Source organism: Crocodylus siamensis, chromosome 4 (genome assembly GCF_052110815.1).
Source record: "Crocodylus siamensis isolate JL-2025a chromosome 4, ASM5211081v1, whole genome shotgun sequence".
In the NCBI taxonomy this organism is placed as follows: Eukaryota; Metazoa; Chordata; order Crocodylia; family Crocodylidae; genus Crocodylus; species Crocodylus siamensis.
Genome location: NC_143398.1, coordinates 187,523,686 through 187,536,798, shown reverse-complemented (window position 1 = coordinate 187,536,798; position 13,113 = coordinate 187,523,686).

Genomic DNA, 13,113 nt, shown 5'->3' with positions numbered 1-13,113 from the left:
TTTATAATATTACATACAATAATATACATAGCATACGTAATATTACAATGCAATATCGTAATATTGTATTGTAATATTAAGTATTATAAATTTTATTATTATTTTAATATTATTTTATATGATTAACCAAAAAGTTAATAAAGAAAAACAAGAATACTGGACAACACATTATAGAAACCACAGGACCAGATCCTCTTCCAACTCCACCCAAGCCCAGGTTCTCAGATTTTCTGGAAGGCCTTTTTTACAGTCCAGCCTGATGACCATGACATTAAAAACTAGTTTGTACCTTGTAGTACCTTGTACTAGTTTGTAGTTTGTTAGCTGGTAGAAATGCCAGAATCTTGTTGCCTCTTCTTAAGGATAACCTAATAAGAAGGGCTTTAGATTAGGTTTCTAGGGGATGATGAACAAAACCCACCAGCAAAATATAAACCACAACAAACTAAGCCAAAGCTTTTACTTAAGAAAATATTTTAAAATTAATGTCTTTGCTATTTGCCCAATTATTTAATGAAGTTACTTAAATATTTAGAATCTTGTTCCTAAACTAAGTAAAAAAAAAATAAAAGCAGGATTTCAGAGGATTAGTGTCAATTAACTTGTAAAATAGTTGATCAATAAGGTAGGGGGTAGGCATTTTAAGCAATTAATGGTGCAAACAGATAATGCCATTTCTTTCCTGTGAACACATCTGGCCTTTCTTTACATTTGGCCTTTCTATTGCAGTCTTTTTATTACGTTATTAAGCTCCCATATTTGCATATTTTAAAATAGGTTTGATTATTCTTAATTTTAAAATAAGAAACCCTTAGCAAATCCCTTTCAACATAATTCAACTTCTGCTTAAATGGAAATACATTCAGTTTGCTATTTAGTCATTATTTTCCCAGTTCTATTTTATTTTCTGTGGGATAAATCCTCTTTCTCATTTGTTTCAATGGAGCTTGAATAAAGGTCATTTAAATTGATTCACCTTTCTTATCTCCCTTGTGTTTGTTCTATAATCCTACCTTCCATTGTGCCATGGAGAAGAGCTTTCTTTTCACTACCTCTTTAGAGTCAGAGGAAAAATAGCAACCTTTTATTAAATAAATCCAAAAAATGTATTTCAAATCCATATTATCACATTAATGTTTTTCATAAACTTTGAACCATTTTATTAGAGTTCTCATAGTATGTTACAAGCTGCACTGAACTTCCTGATTCACAAACTTCCCAATTCACAAACTTCCCAGAATACAAGGCAAAGAGAGGACACTGTGATATAGTTTATAAAGTTAAGTGTAGATACAAGAGCATATTTGGGCATTGTCTGATCAACCTAATAGGAGGGCTTTAGATTAAGTTCCTGGGGGATGATGAATTAAATCTTCCAACAAGAGATGAAACAGTCCAGGGTGGAAAGAACTAGAAGAAACAGTTCAACTCTGGAAAAAGACTAAAGAGTTACAGGAGAGCAGCAAGTGATGCAAAAGGAGTCAAAATATGTAGCTCAAGTGCAAAATATGTCCAATGTATGTATACAAATGAGAGAAGTATGGACAGTAAACAAAACAAGCTGGAAGTTGCAGGCTGTGGGAAAAAATCTATGACCTGGTATCACAGAGATGTGGCAGGACAGCTGTTATAACTAGGACATCAACACTGAGGGCTACACTCTGTTTTGGAAGGCTAGGGCTGGGAGAAAAAGTAGGGGAGAATTGATAGAGGATCAATTCAATTCAATTCAATTTCTAAAAATTTTAGGGGCCCTACGGGCCAGATAGAATGGCCTAGCGGGCTGCATCCCGCTTGCAGGCTGCATTTTGCCCACTCCTGAGCTATGTCTATGGGAAGTAGCTATGCCTATGCTCTACTATGAGTATTTTACATGCTTCTGGGCTTTGCTAGTTGTCATGTGGAGCCAAGAGGAAATTATTTCCCCCCTCCTGCTGGTACATGTGTCAGAAGCATTGTGCACTGGCTGCAGCTAAGGCCAGCAATTGTGACTGGGATGTGCCAGTGCTCCTGCTGGGGCTTAAACCTGGAGGTTCCTGGCTAGAGAGTCTTACTTATCTGCTCAGGGTCATATTGATGGCCATATTTGGGGCCAGGAAGGAATTTAACCCCATGGTCAGATTGGTACAGACTGTGTCAGGTTTTGCCTTCCTCTGTAGAAGGGACATGGCCCTTTTCCTTGGATCACCTCAGCATATTTTAACAACCTTGGAGCAGCAGGATGTTGGCTGTCATGGTCCTCCTGCTTTACCTGTAGCAGGTTACAGTGTAGTGTCTTCTGGTTTTGTCATTCTTGACTCTGTAGTTTTGCTAATAGGTTAGATAATGGATTTGTATAGGATGGTTTGGATAGGGATGATCCTGCCTCAGGCAGGCAGTTGTACTAGATTAACTCTGGAGATCCTATCCAACCCTACTTCTCTATAATTTTTTTATTCTAATCCAAAAATGATTTTGGTTAATGCTTGTTTCAGGGATGATGTTTAAACTTCTTTTCTTTGTATATAATATATATTTATATATATATTATATATATAGTATATATATACTATAGTATAATATGGAAGAGATCCCTTTGTGATTCTGTTTCCTTTTCCCATATTATGTGTATTTAGATTGTAAACTCTGCAAAGCAGGAACAGCCATATTATACCTGAGTATTTTGTATAAAAGATCCCTAAACTGGGATCAAGGTACCACTGGAATAAAAATGGAGATAATTCCACAGAAAAATTCTGTGACCAAAATACTATAAAGATGCAAATATTCTAGTTACAAATAAAATAAAGATAACCCAGGTGATAGATTTTTCAACTGAAAGTAGATCTCCAAGTTATACTTTGAGTCATTATGAATATATGTAACACTAATCACTATAATAAATAGAATAATGTATGGTTTTTGCAATTTAATATTTTGCTTTTAATATTTTAAGTGGTGTTAATTTCTGTGTTTTCATCAAGCTGAAAAGGTTCCACTGAAAGATTTCATGTCCAGCTTTGTGGAAGTGAATAGATGGCCGGTCCTGGATGGCTTTACTGTAAAGGTGGCTGGACATGGTGCACCTATATTTTAGTAGCAGCAATTAATGTGATACAGTGGCTAATAATTGCTATTAGGCTTTAAAAAGTTTAATAGAATCAGAAAAGTTCAGCTTTAGGTTCTTCTAGAAGAATAAATTAGTTGGTAACAGGGTAGTAGTGGTGAAAATTATATCCATCTGACAAACTGGATGTTATTACCACATTTAATTAGTCTTAATTAGTTCCCAGAGAGAAGACAATTTAAATAAGAAATAAGCAAAAGTTACCATCCTTAGTGATACCTTCCATAATTACTAGTAGTCAGAAGGGAAAAATCATCAATACAGAGACTGCAGAAACAGAGACTGGAAACCCATTTTGCTGTATATGTTCTGTATATGTATTGAGTTATGGACTGTCCCTGCCCTAAAGAGTTTATAATCTAAACTCTAGACAAAACAGACCAAAGGCTGATCACTATTGGGTGAGTGGCAGGGACTGACGCACAAAGGTTAGATGATTTGTCCGTTGTCACAGGCAATTTGCAACAAATTTGAGAATTGAATACTAATGGATTAAATTGTAATTTTGTGCTTTAACCAGAACATCATTCTTTTCCCCAGTGCACTGACTTACACCACAAAGATGCAGAAAACAAACCCTGGTCTCTAAAGTCCCAGTGCCAGGTCTCCCAAATCCCAATAGTCATTTCTTCATAACCTACCTTTCCTTTCTATTAGTTCCAAATATTTCCAAGTTCAGAAGCACCATCTAAATTATGGACATAGCTCATCTTCTGAAGCTATGCTAGACTTCAGCCCTAAAGTAAATGTTTCTGTTCTTATTGCCTAAGGTTCTTAACCTGAAATACATTTTATTTTCCTCTCCATGCAGATTTTTCTGTCATGGTCTTTCAAATGCAAAACTATATTTCTGAAAAGCACTGACTGGAACAGAGCAACTTTATGAAAATAATCATGCGTGATTGCTCAGTTTGCCTTGAAAATTTACCATATTTTCTATATATTATTGGCTTAAAAGAGTCTCTGAAACAAATATAGATGCCCACACCACTTTCTGGGTATGTTTGCACGTCTGGGTGTGTGAGATAAAAAAAATCTTTCCTCTTTGTCAGTGGCTCTGCAATGCTGGGCAAAGTGATGAATGATATTCTCTAACACTTGAATGATTTATAAAGAAACAGAGAAAGAGAGAGGGGAAGATTAGTTAGAGCCATATTACCAAAAGAAAAAAAATCAAGCCAATCTGTTAACACCATGCTAAATAAGTAAGAGTTGGTGTTGCTCACTTTAAACAACTTTAGCTGCGTTATTATTATTTATATCTTTTTCCTCTGAGCCCTGTATTTTTAAAAGTGTCCAGTGGAATGTTTTATTTATAAATGGCATTGTATAATAGCAAATTTGATCAGGAAACAATTTAAACATTAGAGCTGTGGCATACAGATGTTGCCCAAAAAGAGCCTGTGAAAAAACAGTGTCATTTCAACAGCACTGGGAAGCTGATACCACTCTTTACCCAAAAAATAGAAATTGGCATGAGCAATATTGCTCATGCATCCATATTGCTGTGCCCTTTGTGAACCCTTCTGACCATAACACATAAAGAGCCCAAGAAAATAGTGAGGAACCATGATGCTCAGTAGGATCTAGCCCTCCTGGCTGGCAGAGGAAATAATGTAAGTTCAAGGCTGGCTATGCCTGCTTCTAGCTGGGCAGGGGGCCCTCTTGCTTATTCAGGTTTAAGTTTATCTTTTTCTTTTCTTTTTTGTTTTAGTTTTTGGGTAGCCATAATTCCTCAGGTCACACAACATAAGGAGTCTGAGAGAGAAGCCTGGGTTTTTGGTTGTAGCCATGTTGGTCTAAGGACATAGGCAGGCCAGGTTCTTTGGGTATATGTGATATCTTTTATTAGACCAACTGAGCAGTTGGAAAAAAAGTTCTTTTCAAACTTTTAGACACAATCACCCTTCTTCAGGTATTGGGAGTCTCTGGTCTTCTGTGATCTCCAGGGAATGAAATAAGGTAAAAGTCTGAAAGAGAAGGGCCTTCAGCCTGTATGCTCTGTAGCTGGGGACCTGTGCTTTGGATGAGAGAGGGGGCAATGTGTGAGTTCAATGCTTCCTGCATCCACTTCTTGTTGGGCAAAGATACCTGCTCTGCTCTTCACCTGCTGAGTGTTTTTTTCTTTCTCCCCTCAAAGCATATTATAGCTCAGATGGACTCCTGAGGATACAGCTTCAGGGTGCAAAGTTACAGGATTGGTTCTCCATCCAGAAACCCTGAAGGAGGGGAGATTCCAGGCCTTGCTTCAGTCTGAGCAGTTGAACTGTTGATGGCTGGACCTGGCCAAAATCTGGTCAGAGCACCAAGCAGTGTCCAGGGCTTGGCTCATTTCCCTAAAAGTCTGAGAGACCAACAAAGAATGGAGTGGGAAAGAGGACAAAAGGTCTACAGCTGTAGCTCAGCGGTCAGCTTGTTCATCCCTCAGTCCAAGGTGATTATCAAGCATTTTCTTCCCCGTAACCCAAACATATTTTGGACAGGCTCCTAAGACAAATTGACCAGCATCAAGGCTCTCCACCCTGAAACCGTTTTGAAGGTGTTGTACCAGCCTCTCATTAGAGGGTTACCCCCTCTTTGACAGCTGCTCCTTTAACATAGATTTCAAGTATGATCATAGAGTGAAAGAGGAAATAAAGACTTGCTGTATAAAGAACAGTCAAATTGGGAAAAGGATTTTTTTCTGAACTTTATTTAGAAAGCTGCATATATGCACAGATGCCGGGGAGGAACCAGAATGCTTTTGGAGTGTTGTGCCAAAGGCAGGCAGGTTCCCACAGGCCCTCTCTCTTAATGCTGCTGCTTGTTTAAATTTGATTTTAATACCCAAGAGCTCTCTTCCATGTTCTGTTGATTATGGCCTGGAAACTGTGTCTAAATTAAAGTAGTTGAGTATTTAAAAGAAGTAAAGGCTCAGCCAACACCACAGCAGTCTGAGGAGGTAAGTTACTGTGTCTATTCCTAGGCAGGTGGGCTTTGCCACTTTAGGACTCCATCAGACAGTCCAGATAATAGCCCATATGCAGGCTTGGGTGGCAGCAGCCTTGCCGTCTGGCTTTGCTCCCTTGGGAGCTGCTCAGTCTTCATAACACAAAATAATAATTCTTGGTCCAAAAAACTGAATAAAGCAAATCTTTAGCCTTTCTCCAGGCAGCAAGAAAGGGCCCTTTAGCTCTGGCCCTTCCTAGAAGTAAATTCATTTTTGTTTTAGACTGCTCCTTCCCTTGCTCAAGCTCCTTGCTTGCTCTCCACTTGGTCTTTTAACTACAAGCTGCTCACTTACAGATGGGCTTCTACCCCAGGGGTGGCTGCCCCAGTTAAAGGGCCAGACCACCCTGCTACAGGAAGCTTCTGTAATTCTAAAATGAGATCAATTGATTGAAAATAAATCTGGCAAAACTATTTGCCTTTAAACGGCCAAAGAAATGCTGGAAGAGGAGCAAAGGGGGAGAAACAGTCTAAAAATCTGAGATGTGCCAGGAACGCTTACCACATAGTACTGAAAAGAGGTACTAGGAAGCTTATTGTCACTACAAAAAATGTATAAAAGAAGATAGGAAGTTCCTTGAGCTGGCCTAAAGATTGGAGAGCAATTTTGGGAGAAATTAAATGCAAGATTCTCGGTAACTGTGAATAGGTATAGTGACACTGAAAATCATTGAAGCTAGAAGTCTTATGGCCTTGCTACACATTCATTTTAGATTGCTCCTGGAGCTTTTAACTCCTGGATTGTCCACACATTGACACCTGAAGTTAGTTTTAAGTACACATTAGGTAATTTAAAGTTATGCCAGTCCAGGACAGGTTTATCTCTGATCTGCATTACCCAGTTTGTGTTTTATTCATGTGTGGTCACTACCCACAAATGATCCACACAATCCTCCAACATCCCAGATGCAGTGTCTCTCCATCACCCTTATGTTCTGTGTGGACAAAGTTTCCAGCTCCTGCCCAGAGGGTGGTTCTGGCACTCCCTCTTCTGCCCCCAGGTGTGTGACCTCATGCAAACAGCCTGCAGAGCACATGTCAGCTAGCCAGGTCGCAGGGCAAGATGGACAGTCCAGGAGGGAGGTCTAGGGAGAGTTGGGGGAGGGGGAAAGACACAAGGTAAGGGGCCAGATCGGGTCCCCATGAGCTGGGGCTTCCCTGGGCAAGGCCAGTAGTTCCTAAAAGCCCCTTCCCTTATTGCTACCACTTCCTAGCCACCCCAGGAAGCATGACTACACCCCAATCCAAAATCCCAATTTATGAAAACATGACACCTTTTTTAAATTTACTTCCTCTTTATTTCTTTTTATTTGTTTTAACTTTTTATTTGATCCTTCAGTGGCTGACCTCATTTCACCACTCATCCCCCACCCCTATTTTCTTTCCACTTCCCATTTTATTACCCATCCACATCCCATTAACTTGCCACCTTTCAGCTTCGTGTTCCTGCCCCACCACTTGACCCATCTCTCCTGTTCTCACCCCACACCTTGCAGGGATACAAGCCTGCCCTAGCTCACCAGCCCTGTAGTGGCAACTCATAGTAGCTCCTGTAGCACCTAGTTAAGACCCTGTTTGCCAAAACCTCTAGTGGTGAAACACAGCTGTGCAGGTAGGGGGACAGCCAGAGAAGATTTTTTAGCCTTAAGGTGTGACTGCTCCAAACTTGAGTTTAGCACTAACACCAATCAACATTTGATCAGCTCAAAATGCAATGTGTAACAAGGCCCTTATACTAGGTGAAGATTTGGTCCCAGGTTGCATATTTCTCAACCAAAACCAGCTCTAGATTTCATGAAGCCCTTTGTTAAGTAAAATGTGGTTGTTAGGCATCCATCTACAAAGGATGTGAGGGTTGGGTGAGATGTGGATGCACTTATGTATTTGTTCACTACAGTGCATCAACTATTTGCACCAGAAGTTATGTACACTTGACAAAAGGGTAGTGTTTGGTAAGCTGAACCAAGAATGTTAGAGACTGAAATTAATTTTCTATGCATTTAATTTTTGCTGCCTGGTAGCAATTACACAGAACTGATAGTAGGACCTCCAAATTCTAGTACGGCTCTGACATTGATTTTTGCTGTGGCATTGGGGAAATCACTTAACCATATTGTTGCATTTATAAATTGGGATGCCAGCTTATGTGTGGCATACAAATTAATTGGAAGCAAAGAACTTTGACACTTTGAAGTACAAGGAATTATAAGTATGGTGCATAATAGATGTGTCTATGCATGCAATTAATTTGAAGCAATACATTTTTCAGCAGTTTGAGCTGGAGTAAACTATTCCCAGATGCAGTGTCTACACATGTACCCAAGAGAGCAGCAATTTGAGCCAAGGAAGAGCAATTTATGCCATGACCACTTAGCCCTGGGCTCCAGGTGGTGGCAGAGGGCAGTGGAGGGTCTGGCTGGGGCAAAAGGATGCTAAAAGTGCAGATCCATGTGGCTAGAAAGCAGGCAGGACTCTGATCCCCCGCTGACTGGGCTGACAAAATGCAATTTACACCCATGGTCAGCACCTACATGTTCATTTAATCACAGTAAATTACCCCAGCATAAGATAGTACTGTGCCCAACAGTACTATCTTACTGTGGCATTGATTAATTTACTGAGGCCTAATAGTATTACACATATGGACTGTGAAGCTTTACTCTGCAGCTAATTAGTCTACTCCACAGTTAACAAGAACTTATTCACATAAACACTTAGAGCTTTTCCAGTTATATTACCTGTCCTTCAAAAGTATTATCTAGTTAGTGGATATCGCCATGGGATTTTTTTTTTATCAGAACTATGACTGCACTACTATATATCACATTTCTAGGAAGACTTAAATTACTATGCTATAACATTCTTCAAGATACAGAATTAATGGAAAGAGTTTGATATGACTTTATGAATCTAATGTTACATCAACATATTTAAAAATCTAAATAATACTTAGATCAATTGTGAAAATACTGATAAACGGTTATATATACTGCCAGTCTCACCAAAGTCAATGAGTAATTCATGAGTAACTGTTCATCAACATGAATGAGGAGTTTACAGTCTGGCCTGTTTACAAAAAAATATCAAGGCACAGAGACAAGTTTGCAATAGGTCTGAGCAAATAATCAACAAAGAGTGAGTTATTGAATGAACTTAGTCTCTCTATTCTGCTTGAATTATATCCAGAAGACTGTGATTTCTCCAAGTGAATTTAGTGTTTGAAAGAAATTCCATAGTTTTCTCCTTATTACCCATCTGATCACAAATAGTTTTCTGCCATTTTTTACATTCAATATTAAAAATTCCACCTATATTAACCTAAATTTTGACTTTTTTCTATTGGACGAACAAGCAAGAATTGCCAACAGAAGGGCTCCAGTATGCAAATTTAAAATTTATTTCCCATGGATTGTCTTCTTTTTTTTTGACATTTTGCTTTGTACCCATGTGTATACTAATAAAACCAAATTGCTTCTGTAGTCTCTGAAAATGGTCACAAAGGGGTATGATCATGGCCAAACAAATGTATTACAAAACCAAAATGAAAATATACAAAAAACATTGTGCAGTATTCATTATTCTCTGTGACAACTGGAGAGTGTCACAGTCCCAATATAACCAGGCAACTAATGACCAGAAAAGAATCAAGCAAACAGGGCCCAATGCTGATCCCACCAGCAAAATCAGAGGAAGGGGGAATTCAGTCAAAAAAAGACAGTCTTCACATGACTACAACAGCCTGTAGTGACTAGGAGGTATGGCCTCCAGCACACGTCTGCAATATCACTTGTTACACTTCTGACCTATTCTCCATCTCATTCTACAGCCAGTCAGGAATACACAAATGGAAGCAGGATCAACCCCTGTGCCATACACCATTGCATCTGAAGCTGATTTTGACCACAATCTCCTAGCTTTAATGGGTGCATATCTAAAACTTTGGGGCATTTAGAGAAAATTATTTACAAAAATGGTAATTGGCATGGAGGATAAATAATGAATACAGTAATAGAGATGGAAATAAATTCATGTAGTGTACAAGCACTTAGAAGGATAAATGCTAGTAAGCAAATACTAGATAGAGCCAGGTGGATAGACCCTGATGGGTCATATGGCTGCTTCACTCTTCTGATATTACTGTGTTGCTCTGTACTAGTTTGTACGTGCTGTAGGTGTTTGTATCAATTGAACCAAACTAACCCTTTGGCAAGATACAGCTTGTAAGGGTTGGGGGTGTACCACGTGCCGTGGGACCCCGAACCCCGGATGTCCCCTGGAGAGGAGGGGTACTCCATGGACCGTCCCGCTTCGCCGCTCTCACCTGCCACGACTTGATGGAAATTATGGGGTTCCCCGTGCCGGGAAGCTGGCGGTCCACGTGGGGTACGGTACCTCCAAAGTCCAGGGGTCCTGAGGGCTCCTCCTCCCCTACACCCTCGCCCGGTCCTCCGGGTTGAGCCTCCATGAGGGGCTCCCTTGGTAGAGTCCCAGTCCGGTGGGAAAGGGGGGGGCCTTCCCCGGCCGGACCCTCACCGGTGTTCCCGCGGCACCTAGTCCCCCTGGCACCGCTGGCTCCTAAGGTCTGGGGTTATCCCAACCCCCGTACGTATGTCTCCCGCCAAGCGGGGTTTCCTCGGCCGGCCTTCCCCGCCCGCGGGTCGTCCTGCGCGACCACTTGTCCCGAAGTCTCTGCAGGAGGGTTCCCCCGTCGGTGGCCCCCTTCCCGGTTGCCCCCGGGGTCCGCGTTACCTTCCGGTCCTCGCGGCCTCCTGCCGTTGCTGTCTCCGCAGTCTCCTGCGCCACTGGTCCGTCTGGGGTCGTGTGGGGCTTCGCCGCCCGCCGGGACGCCGCCGCTGCCTCTTGCCGCGCGGCTCTCGGCTCCGTCTCCACCGGCTGCTCTGCGGTCAGCCTCTGCTGCGGGGCTCCCGACTCCGCCTCCGCCAGCTGCTCCGTTGCCGGCCCCCACCGCGATGCTCCCGGCTCCGCCGGTATCGGCCGCGCCGCCGCCGGCCCCCGCCGCGAGGCTCCCGGCTCCGCCGCTCCCTGACTCACCGTGCGCGGGTCCGCGGCTCCTGGCTCCGCTGCCGCCGGCTCCCGCCGCGTGTCTCCCGGCCTCACCGCACGTGGCTCCGCCGCTCCTGGAGTGGGTTCCGGGTGGAGCCTCCGTCCTCCTCTGCGGGTAAGCGTCTCCTTTTTTCTTCCCGCGCCGGTCCCATGCCGGCGCGGTTCAGGTTCCGGCACACATTAAGTTCCCCGCCGGGTTTCCGGGTCCTAACCCGGAAACGGGGCGGATTTCCAGGGTTCTTCCCTCGGGCCGGGCCCCCCGGGGTCCTGGCCCCCTCACACAGCTGTTACACTTAATTTTGACTAAGGGGTAGTGTGAACAGATTGAACAGATTGAAATGATGGTGATATTTCAGTGATATGATTGGTCAAATCCAGTTTTATTGAACACATAAGTAATGTAACTACAAAAGAAAAATCCCCAGTCTGTAACGGTATTCTTATGCAGGCCTTCCACACGATGCATGATGACTTAGCTAGTCAGGTGTCATCACAGCACCATTTTATCCAGCATGGTCAGTTCTGGCTTGGTGACAGCTCCCCAAACTTAAGTTGTTTCCTTAGTCTTTTATACAGTCCTCTTCTGTATATTCCATATACAGCCATGCCATAAATCCTAACCAATTACTTTTTACAATGGTTGTTTCCTCATCAATCTGTCACCCTCTGTCACTCTCAGCTTATTTTTTTCTGAACTTCCTTATCCCCTACTGAGTTATACGTGGGTTTTGTTTTGCTTGTGTATTCTACCTTGTTTCCCTACGTTCTACAGCTATCTACATTTTGTTTTGCCTACAGCAGTTGCTTACCTCTGTGCTCTTACATTCTGCCTCTGCACACTTTGCAGCTCATGGTGTTCAATCAAAGAAAAATAAAAAAAAATAACATCAGTTATGCCAGTACAGCCTTTCAGGTCTATACAGCATTTAAGTATATGATACATCATTCTTTAGTGTTGAGCAATTAGAGCAGTATTTCATATATATCTACATGTGCACTTGGAGATGTATTGAAAAACTATTGTCATGGACATCCAGCAATTAGTTTACCAATATGAATCTAAAATAATCTCTTTGGGAAATGGCAATTAAATATATATAAAGCAAAGAAAAAAAATGTTTTAGACCCAAGATTTTCCAGGTTAAACTTAGCTGCATAAAGCATTATTATTGTGTTGGCTTTAAATACTTTAAAAGTGGAGGTCTGTACAATATTAACCCTGGGTGTGAAAACAAAACTGGGCAAGATTTTCATAAGCGGCCAGTAACTTTAAAAACTTAATTTGTTGAGGATATAACTTAAAAATACCTGCAGGGAGACCTTTAAGGAGACAGTGTTAAGGAATCCAATCTTTGAAATTCAAGCCACTTTACGTATGCTCCAAGTGGCACCCCAAAATTCAGGTGTACAGAATCACTCCTCATTTTTGTAAACTCAAAACTTAAAATCAAAACCCCTTCAAAGTTCTGATTGAAACACAAAGACCTGACTTCCATGCTCTTGCTGACCTCATGCTCATGCTGTTTTGGCTCCAAGTCAGAGCTAAAGTGGACCTGGCCTATTATCAGTTTGAATATCACAAGTTGTTCAACTTTATCTATAAACAGTGTCATGGGGTGTATATACACGCACACTTTAATGTGCATTAGTGTGATAGGGTGTGGTATCAGGTCTGGGGAATCCCCAGGGAACCAACCCCTAATCCAAAACTTCTCTCTTCATACTTACCTCAGAGGAAGAAAGGAACAGCTGGCAGCCTCACATCAGAAGTGCATGCCAGCTCAAAATGGAGCCACACAGCATGGGAAAAGGAACTGCCAGCTTGAGACCCTAGTTCGAACCCAGGAGAGGAGAGTTGGAGGCAGAGGGGTGGGGCACACCTGAGGGTCCCCGGTTTGAAGCCAGAGGAGGGTAGAGAGATACGGAGGGGTGGGTCTTGCCTGGGAGTACCCTGG